At 36.1% G+C, this 11476-nt stretch overlaps 2 pseudogenes; both read left to right on the top strand.

The window, feature by feature from the left end:
• LOC102595866 (putative disease resistance protein RGA1) overlaps positions 1–3347 on the top strand; it is a 9127-nt pseudogene extending 5780 nt beyond the window's left edge.
• Positions 3348–4955: 1608 nt separating this feature from the next.
• LOC102595529 (putative disease resistance protein RGA1) lies at positions 4956–9846 on the top strand (annotated as a pseudogene).
• Positions 9847–11476: the final 1630 nt, after the last annotated feature.

Below are 11476 nucleotides of genomic sequence, written 5' to 3'. Positions count from 1 at the left end.
ATCTGCCAAGCATCTAAAAGTTTTTGGTTCGATATGCTATTCTCATGTTCCTTCTGTCAAAAGAAGCAAACTTGAACCAAAAGGTGAATTGGGGATCTTTATTGGTTATTCATCACAAGCCAAGGGTTATAGAGTTTTCAACTTGCAAACAAAAAGTATTTCAATCCGAAGAGATGTAGTCGTGGATGAGCATGCTTATTGGAACTGGGATAAGGAGCAAATTGAGAAAGATAATGCAGTTTTTCAGAACATGAGTCCGCTGCCTGAAATCAAATCATTTGGGTCTGAAACTCTGGAAGAAGACGAAGAATCAGACGGGGAATCCTCACTTGATTCACCAATTTTGAAGACAAGATCTCTTTCCGAGATATATGAAAGATGTAATGTTACAATCTCAGAACCAAATAGCTATCAAGAAGCATCAAGACATGAAGTTTGGATTGAAGCCATGAAGGAGGAGATTGTTATGATAGAAAAGAATGATACTTGGAAGTTGGTTGATAAACCCAAAAACAGAAATGTGATCGGGGTGAAGTGGGTTTATAGAACCAAACTTAATCCAGATAGCTCAGTTTGTAAATACAAAGCAAGGCTTGTTGTGAAAGGTTACGCGCAAGTTGCAGGTCTGGATTATGGGGACACGTTTGCACCTGTTGCACGACATGATACAATAAGGCTGCTATTTGCTTTGGCAGCTCAATCAAATTGGAAGCTATATCATTTGGATGTGAAATCTGCATTCTTAAATGGACTGTTGCAGGAGGAGATATATGTTGATCAACCAGAAGGCTTTCAAGTTGCAGGAATGGAGGATAAAGTCTACCGACTTCATAAGGCATTGTATGGATTAAAGCAGGCTCCTCGAGCATGGTACAGTAAGATTGATGATCATCTCATTCATTGTGGCTTCAAGAGAAGTGAAAATGAAGCCACTTTATATGTGAAGAAGGCTAAAGGAGGAGATGTGTTTGTGGTGTCACTCTATGTTGATGATCTTCTGGTAACAGGAAGCAATAAAGCAATGGTGAATCAGTTCATGCAAGAAATGGAGACCAAGTTTGAAATGTCAGATTTGGGTGAAATGAGTTACTTTCTGGGAATGGAGATTCATCAAGCTACTGCTGGAATCTTTATTTCTCAGAGAAAATATGCATGGGATATTCTTAAAAGGTTCAAGATGGAGAGGTGCAAGTCTGTACCGACTCCACTGGTTCACAATGAAAAAATTTCGAAGTTTGAAGGAGGTGACAGGGCTGATCCAACAGTTTATAGAAGTCTGATTGGTAGTTTGCTGTATTTGACAGCAACAAGACCCGATCTCATGTTCGCGGCAAGTTTACTGTCGAGGTTTATGCAAGCTCCAAGTCAAGTTCATCTTGGTGTTGCTAAACGAACGTTGAGATATATCAAAGGAATTGCTGATTATGGTATTTGGTTTAAAAGGGAAGAGCAAGGGCAACTGATGGGTTATTCAGATAGTGATTGGGCAGGAAGCGTTGATGATATGAAAAGCACTTCTGGATATGCTTTTACACTTGGTTCAGGCATGTTCTCATGGAATTCAAAGAAGCAAGAAGTGGTAGCTCAATCTTCTGCAGAAGCAGAATACATCGCAGCTGCTGGTGCAACTAATCAGGCTCTATGGTTAAGAAAGATTCTACGTGATCTGGAGCAAAATGACATTGAAGCTACTGTCATTAAGGTTGACAACAAGTCAGCAATATCTATGGCCAAAAATCCAGTGCAACATGGTCGTAGCAAGCATATAAATGTGAAGTTTCACGCTATCAGACAAGCAGAGAAGGATGGCGAAATTCAACTTGTTCATTGCAGCTCAGATCAGCAGATTGCAGACATCATGACCAAGGCTCTTCCTAAGGGGAAATTTGAAGTTCTAAGGGCTAAGTTGGGAGTATCCAAGAAAAATCTCAAGGAGGAGTGTTAGAAAATGAGATATTTCTAGATGTCTTTTGTTTAATTGTTATTTTCTTAAATATTATGTTAAGTATGTAAAGGAAAGGTAGTCCTTGTTTTATGGAATATGTTTTGTAAGAAAGTCAATAGTGGGTGGATATGTATGGTCCTCTACTAACTTTGGAAAAGCTTATGTAGATATATGTGTGTTTGCTTTTGAAAAAGCTAAATATATATGAATGAATTTCTGCTGCTAAACCTTATTTTTTCTCTCAAAAAGTTTCAAATCCTAACATGAATCACTCAGTTTTGGGAAAGGTCGTCTCTATTGTAATTGAAGGTTGCGAAAACTGCTTGTGCTTACCACCCTTTGGTGAGCTGCCTTTTCTAGAAAGTCTAGTATTACACAAGGGGTCTGCGGAGTATGTTGAAGAGAATGATGTTCATTATGGATTCCCCAGAAGAAGGTTTCCATCTCTGAGAAAACTTAGTATCTTCTATTTTGGTAATCTGAAAGGATTGCTGAAAAAGGAAGGAGAAGAGCAATTCCCGGTTCTTGAAGAGATAAAGATTTACGGATGCCCTATGTTTGTTTTCCCGACCCTCTCTTCTGTCAAGAAATTGGGTATTCATAAGGAGGCAGATGCAACAGGTTTCAGGTCAATATCTAATCTTACCACTCTTACTTCCCTTTACATGTACACTAACTATGAAGCTACTTCACTCCCAGAAGAGATGTTCAAAAGCCTTGCAAATCTCAAATAGTTGAAAATCTCTTACTACTACAATCTCAAAGAGTAACCCAGCAGCCTGACTAGTCTAAATGCTTTGGAGCATCTGGGAATTGATTGTTGTGGCGCACTAGAGTCTCTCAGAGGAAGGGCTGGAAGGTTTAACTTCACTCAGGGAGTTATCTCTCCAGAAATGCAAGATACTAAAATGTTTACCCGAGGGATTGCAGCACCTAACAGCCCTCACAATCTGCGGACTCTTGATCTATATAATTGCCAGTCACTCTCTTGTTTGCCAAAACAAACAAGTAAACTTGGTAAATTACCACCCTTTGGTGAGCTGCCTTGTCTAGAAAGTCTAGAGTTATGGAAGGGGTCTGCAGAGAGACGTGGAGTATGTTGAAAAAGAGGATATTAATGTTCTTTCTAGATTCCCCACAAGAATAAGGTTTCCATCTTTGATAAAACTTATTATAGGCAGATCTGATAATCTGAAAAGATTGCGGAAAAAGGAAGGAGAAGAGCAATTCCCTGTGCTTGAAGAGATGACGATTTACTGGTACCCTATGTTTGTTATTCCAACACTTTCTTCTGTCAAGAAATCGAAAGTTCATGGGGACAAGTTTACTTGTTAATGTTGTAATTATTGTAAGATCCATTTGTATTATACTTGTTAATGTTGTAATTATTGGCTAACAGCTGTGGATTATCACTTAGAGCAGATGTCTAAAATGTGTCTAAGATTATTGAAATATTCAACAGTCACAAAATTCTCAAAAATAACAATCAGACAAGTCTTTTTTCTTCTATTTTTTTTTAAAAAATCCCCAAATAGTGGAAGACCAAAAAATATGGACACACCTACCTTTACTGAAAAAAAATCACTGTCCTTTTCAGCTCCATTAATTCTTTTCATTTTGCTTTGCGCCCAAGTTTCTTCTCCACTTTCCTCACACATTCATATTCAAACTTCACACGTAGAATTCCATATTATACTTGTTAGGGTTTTGCCCTAATTTTCTTTTCTTATTTGAAGTTTATTTATTTTCTTAAAGAAAAGTCAAAGTATTACCATAAATATTTGAACTTTTTCTGAAAGAAAAATTATATTTTTCTTTCATATTTGGTTTATTCTTTCTTTAGAGGAATAGTTTGGAGATCTATAAATTGAAGATCCCTATTCTCATAGCAGAACACAATATAATCCACAATGTAGTCATTTAAAGACTTTCGTTTATGGAGAGATTTATTCTCTCAACAATTTCTAATATTTTTTCTTTTTAATTAGTTTTAAATTATGTAGGTAAATTGGTCCCCTATCATATAATAATATTATGTCTTTTAGTATAGTTCTATTTGTCATCTAATTTATCGTCATATGATTTGCAAATTATAAGCTTCCGCATGACGCTCTAATCTCCTTCATAACCCAACAAGTGGTATCAGAGCTAATGGTTCAATGACCCAGGGTCATCGAGGTTGAAGACGGGTTGAAGGTGGTTTCAAATCAATTTGCAACCAATTTGTTGATAAAGAAGATTTTTGTCTAGCTACATGTGGAGAAGAGATTAAAACCAAATTTTCAACGTTCCTGTTACTGCATTTTTGAAAATAAAAATAAAATATTTTAAAACCATTTTTAACCCATATATTTTAAACTTTATTTTTAACCATGGCAAGCAGCAGTCAGATGCGGATGTAGGATTTTTCGAACATGGGTGCACCAAGTAAAATGTATTGAAGTGGGAATTGATCCTTAATCCTCAAGGTCAAAAGCTCAACATTTAACTAAGTGGACCATTTAGACTTTTTGTAGTATGGGTGCCAAAATATAATATTATACAAATTCCAGAAAATAGATATATAAAATATCTAATTTTATGAAGAGACCACGGGTGCCGGTGCCCTATTTTTTGGCTCTAAATTCGCCACTGGCACCAGTGATGAAAACTATGTGAACAACGAAGATTATCATGCATGTGACGAAGGTGGATCAAGTTTTGTCAAGAAAATCCAGTCAAAAGGCGAGATTTGTTAGGGTTTTGCCCCGATTTTCTTTCCTTATTTGAAGTTTATTTATTTACTTGAACTTTTTCTGAAAAGAAAATATAATTTCTTCCATATTTGGTTTATTTTTTCCTTAGAGAAATAGTTTACAATACTATGGTGTGTTTTGATATTAATAAAGTAGTTTCCCGTTCTCCAACTAATACTAACACATAACTGCAATTAGTAGGTAGATTTTTCTAAGAAATTCATTTGTTTAAGAAAGCTATGTCATATGGTCCTGTGGAAGACTTTGACAGAGAAATTAAGGCTAACGAAAAGGTCTTTGTGGTGGGCAGCATTGAAAGAGATGACCCCATTGGCATGTGCAGTAGTTTCCCTGAAATGCACCCACACGAAATATTATAGTTAATACAACTTCACGCCCTGCCCTGCATCATTCCAACAGCCAACGATATTTCAAAAATACAAATTCATTGTTTAAGCATCAACTACTTTGTGTTACAATTGCTTCCACTCTAGACTACCATCACATATCTAATATTCGTTATAGTCAATTCAACGTATGGCAGAAGCTTTCCTTCAAGTTGTGCTAGAAAATCTCACTTCTTTCCTCAAAGGGGAACTTGTATTGCTTTTCGGTTTTCAAAATGAGTTCCAAAGGCTTTCCAGCATGTTTTCTACAATCAAAGCAGTCCTTGAAGATGCTCAGGAGAAGCAACTCAACGACAAGCCACTAGAAAATTGGTTGCACAAACTCAATGCTGCTACATATGAAGTCGATGACATCTTGGACGAGTATAAAACTAAGGCCACACAATTCAAGCAGTCTGAATATGGCCGTTATCATCCAAAGGTTATAGCTTTTCATCACAAGGTTGGGAAAATGATGAAAGAAATGATAAAAACACTAGATGCAATTGCTGAGGAAAGAAGAAATTTTCATTTGCATGAAAAGATTATAGAGAAACAAGCTGCTAGACGGGAAACAGGTACTCATCTTAAATTTTTTTTTAGACAAAATTAGTATTACAAGACTGTAGGAGTGACAATTAATGATAACTTAACTTCCATGTCATAGAATAGAAAGTACTTTCATAAATAAGAAATGTTAAGAAATCCTCTAACATTCTTCCCCGTTCTTAATGCATTTTCACTTCTTTTTTAAAGCGAATATGCCAGTTGCCACTAGGTAGTTGCCTAGCAGCAATTTTTTTTTTCTTATTAATAAATAAAACCCTCAGCAGGGAGAAATATAGATAAGGCGGTTAGGTCTTACCTTACTAATCCTATGAGGTAATTATCCTTCACTAATTAACAAGCATGCAAAAAATAAGAACTTGAAAGAGCGAGATACCCTATGATCATCATAGAGTTTATAACATACTTTGTGTTAATACTACATATGATAAATCAAGAAGAAAGTTGAGTTATCATCCTCAAACTTCCTTTTACAAATGAAAGAATTAACAAAGAAGAATTGCCCAAGTCGAGTAATTTGTTGAAGTTGAGACTTGTCTTCCTCTTCAAATCTGTACAAAATCACTTGATAGTTCATCATTTCTTCTTGGATATATTGAATCTTGTTAAAGTTGTTGACGCTGTCATATGATTCCGTTTTGTCAGTCATGTCGGTAGGTATCTTGGAACACTCCTCAGTCACCTCACCATCCAGCTATTCTTTCTTATGTAACTCTTTTTGTTATTGCGTTGTTGCCTAGGAGAAATATCGAAATCCTTAGCTGCATTTGCAAAACATTGACCCAATATAGCCTCTTCCTAACCTTCCTCAAAGATGTCCCTACCTTGTAGGTTAGAAATCTATTTGCGGAGCAAGCACTACTTCCACCAAATTATATATAATTGCTAGTTGAGAAACCCCATGATGTACAATCAATATAACGGCTACAGCCTACAGGAGCCGAAGAAACATTTTTTGCTACATTATCCTCAACGGCAACCAGTTGCCTCTCATTAAGCTTCAACTCCTTCTCAATAATAGTGGTTGCAACTCCTTCTTGCCCTGTTGTGAGCTGTTTAGAATTCCACACTTCAACATGCTTAGTTGCATTTTTCACAGCTTCAGTTCAACTTTGTTGCTGCTCAGATTTCTAGAGTTTGGGCAACACAATCATGGCTCAATCAAGAGCATGAACACCACCCTAATCATCATCAAAAGTTCCAGACATAACACCTTCCTTTCTAACAACGTTAGTAATTGATTTCTGCCCCAAATTATCAACTTGCGAAGCAACATCCTCTTTTTGCTGCTGCACAATACCATCTTGAATTCTCTTTTCATTGTTAGAACCATAAATACCTCTTTTATTGTTAAGTATTTCGGTTGCATCACCTTGCACTTGGTCTTGATAATTATCACGTGGAACAGGTTTTGTTTTAACTGAACCAGAAGTTTATGGAAGGGACAAAGAGAAGGATGAGATAGTGAAAATCCTGATAAACAATGTTAGTGATGCCCAAGAACTTCCAGTCCTCCCAATAGTTGGTATGGGGGGACTAGGAAAGACTACCCTTGCCCAAATGGTCTTCAATGATCAGAGAGTGACTGAGCATTTCTATCCCAAAATATGGGTTTGTGTCTCGGGAGATTTTGATGAGAAGAGGTTGATAAAGGCAATTGTAGAATCTATTGAACAAAAGTCACTTGGTGACATGGACTTATCCCCCTTCCAAAAGAAGCTTCAGGAGTTGCTGAATGGAAAAAAATATTTGCTCGTCTTAGATGATGTTTGGAATGAAGATCAGGAGAAGTGGGATAATTTAAGAGCAGTCTTGAAGGTTGGAGCAAGTGGTGCTTCTGTTCTAACCACTACTCGTAGTGAAAAGGTTGGATCAATTATGGGAACATTGAAACCATATGAATTGTCAAATCTGTCTCAAGAAGATTGTGGTTGTTGTTTATGAAACGTGCATTTGGGCACCAAGTAGAAATAAATCCTAACCCTTGTGGGCTATTGGAAAGGAAATTGTGAAGAAGTGTGGGGGGTGTGCCTCTAGCAGCCAAGACTCTTGGAGGTCTTTTACGCTTCAAGAGAGAAGAAAGAGAATGGAAACATGTGAGAGATAATGAGATTTGGAATTTACCTCAAGATGAAAGGTCTATTTTGCCTGTCCTGAGACTGAGTTATCATCACCTTCCACTTGATTTGAGACAATGCTTTTCATATTGTGCTGTGTTCCAAAAGGACACCAAAATGGAAAAGGAAAATCTGATCGCTCTCTGGATGGCACATGGTTTTCTTTTATCGAAAGGAAACTTGGATCCCGAGGATGTGGGTAATGAAGTATGGAATGAATTATACTTGAGGTCTTTCTTCCAGGAGATTGAAGTTAGATATAGTAAAACTTATTTCAAGATTCATGATCTCATCCATGATTTGGCTACATCTCTGTTTTCGGCAAGTGCATCAAGCAGCAATATCCGCGAAATAAATGTAAAAGATTACAAACATACAATGTCCATTGGTTTCACTGAAGTTGTGTCTTCTTACTCTCCTTTGCTCTTGAAAAAGTTTGTCTCATTAAGGGTGCTTAATCTAAGTAAATTAGGATTTAAGCAGTTACCGTCTTCCATTGGAGATCTAATACATTTAAGATACCTGGACTTGTCTGACAATAAAATTTGTAATCTTCCAAAGAGGTTTTTGCAAGCTTCAAAATCTTCAGACTCTTGCTCTAAATAATTGCTGCTCACTTTGCTGTTTGCCAAAACGAACAAATAAACTTGGTAGTCTCCAAAATCTTTTACTTGATCATTGCTATGGATTGAATTCTATGCCACCAAGGATAGTATCATTGACATGCCTTAAGACTTTAGGTCGCTTTGCTGTGGGAAGGAAGAAAGGTTATAAACTTGGTGAACTACGAAATTTAAATCTCCGTGGCTCAATTTCAATCACACATCTTGAGAGAGTGAAGAATGGTACGGAGGCAAAAGAAGCCAATTTGTCTGCAAAAGCAAATCTGCACTCATTAAGCATGATTTGGAATGGACCGCGTAGATATGAATCAGAAGAAATTAAAGTGCTTGAAGCCCTCAAACCACACCCCAATCTGAAATATTTAAAAATCTTTGGATTCGGTGGTTTTCGCTTTCCAGACTGGATGAATCATTCAGTTTTGGAAAAAGTCATCTCTATTGAAATTTACGGCTGTGAAAACTGCTTGCGCTTACCACCCTTTGGGGAGCTGCCTTGTCTAGAAAGTCTAGAGTTATACGATGGGTCTGGGGAGGTAGAGTATGTTGAAGAGGACGATGTTCATTTTAGATTCCCTACAAAAAGAAGGTTTCCATCCCTGAGAAAACTTTGTATATGCCACTTTCGAAATTTGAAAGGATTGCTGAAAAAGGAAACAGAAGAGCAATTTCCCATGCTTCAAGAGATGAAGATTATTCATTGCCCTATATTTGTTTTTTCAGCTCTTTCTTCTGTCAAGGAATTGGAAATTGAGGGGGACACAGGTTTGTGCTCCATATCTAATCTTAGCACCCTTACGTCCCTCAACATTAGCAGTTACGACGAAGTGACTTCACTCCCAGAAGAGATGTTCAAAAGCCTTGTAAATCTCAAATACCTGAAAATCTCTTTTTTCAAGAATCTCAAAGAGCTGCCTGCTAGCCTGGTTAGTCTCACTGCCTTGAAGCGTCTGGAAATTCTTGGTTGTGATGCACTAGAGTGTCTCCCCGAGGAACGGCTGGAAGGTTTAACTTCACTCACGGAGTTATCTGTTGAGTACTGTGAGATGATAAAATGTTTACCGGAGGGATTGCAGCACCTAACATCCCTCACAAGTTTAACAGTTACTGGATGTCCAGAACTAGAAAAACTCTATGAGAAAAGGATAGGAGAAGACTGGCACAAAATTGCTCGCATTACTAATCTGGATATATATTAGTGAGTTATGTAATTTTCCGATTTTCATTTGGAAACAAATGAAGGATCAATTTGTATTATACTTGTTAAGGTAAAAGCTATTCACTCTACTTGCTGCTGTTTTATCGGATAATTTGGCTAACAGTTGTTGGTTATCACTTTCTGAATGAATATTATGGCACATGGAAAAAACACCAAACAGAACAGTTCATGTTTTCTGTCATGAAATTGGATGTCTGGGGGAAAATAGATGCAACAAGTATTAGCTCCATATCTAAGCTTACAACGCACTACAGAGTCTCCCCGAGCAAGGGATGGAAGGATTTACATGTTTGTATAGAAATTGGTGTTTCTTCATTTTTTTGGTTTTTCTTACATGTTTGAATGTCAGAAATATGTATATAAATTGGTATTGATGAATGTGAAATTGTTCACTGAATACGCTATCTCTTAAAAAACAATGGTTATAGACAAACATGCTATATGTATGAATTGTGTAAAATATATGGTAAATTTAACTAGTTTAGGTGTACTGTTATTTTCTGGGGTCTGAATTTTGTAAAGGAACGGGTGTACTTTCCGATATTTTTCTTTGCTTATAACGTTGCATTATTCATCAATAAATACACGTAAAGAGAATATAAAACCTAGTTCTTCAATAAAATTTCAATCAATGATTTTGTATCAACTGTGAATGAAAAGTTATGTGGAATGGACTAGTTATAATTACAAACTCAATTATTCAATGGAAATAACACACAATCCCATGTTACCATGTCTATCAAATTTATTTACTACCATATGCAATTAATATTGTGCTCAAATCATCAAACCAATGTGATGAGCATTAAATACTACTCATGAGTTAGTTTGACTTTAACATGAGAAATATTACTCCCTCTATCCCATTACACTTTTCGTTTTTCGAGAGTTAAACAGTTTAAGTTTGACTGAGAATTTACTCATGAAATCTTCAAATTTTTTTGATATGAAATTTATATATTTGTAAACTACATAAAAAGTACTATAAATCACAATAATTGATAATTCAAAATGTTTAAAAGATCTATGAAAAATTTACGGTTAAAGATTGACTTGTTTAAATCTTGAAAAAATGCCACATAAAATGGGATGAGAGAGTAGATATATGTGTGCCTATTAAATTGTTACTTAATATTAAAATGTATCATTCTTTTTTAAACAAATTAAAAAAAGCTAGTAATATTATAACTTGAGACATAGTTAATACTTCCTCTTTTAAGGGCATTAAAATTGCATAAATTATCTAAAGCTAAGACTTTTCTTTCACATGTATGTCTTACACATTAACAGGACCACAAATCACAACTTCCATTCCTTTGACCATTTCCATTTGAAAAAGAATTAGTTACCAAAAAATACTTTTGTCTAAAAATATGAAACTGTACTCCATGTGTATTTTAAATAAGGGAAAAGGGTAAAAAATTCTTTCGCCTTTCATTTATTAGTTGATTTAACTCTTATTGTTAGAATGAAATTGCTATTATCCTCGCTATTACTATACTTATCACCCGTACCCCTCAATTGGATGGAAAGCACAAATCAACTAAAATTATCCAATTTCAAAGCACGTTTACTACAATCCAAGCTGTGCTAGAAGATGCTCAGAAGAAGCAATTGAAAGACAAGGCAATAGAAAATTGGTTGCAGAAACTCAATGCTGCTGCATATGAAGCTGATGACATCTTGGATGAATGTAAAACTGAGGCACCAATTAGACACAAGAAGAACAAATATGGGTGTTATCATCCAAACGTTATCACTTTCCGTCACAAGATTGGGAAAAGGATGAAAAACATTATGGAGAAACTAGATGCAATTGCAGCGGAACGAATTAAGTTTCATTTGGATGAAAGGACTATAGAGAGACAAGTTGCTACACGCCAAACA

This window comes from Solanum tuberosum, unplaced genomic scaffold (assembly GCF_000226075.1).
Source record: "Solanum tuberosum cultivar DM 1-3 516 R44 unplaced genomic scaffold, SolTub_3.0 scf00661, whole genome shotgun sequence".
Classification (NCBI taxonomy): Eukaryota; Viridiplantae; Streptophyta; class Magnoliopsida; order Solanales; family Solanaceae; genus Solanum; species Solanum tuberosum.
This window is presented reverse-complemented; position numbering and strand designations above follow the sequence as displayed.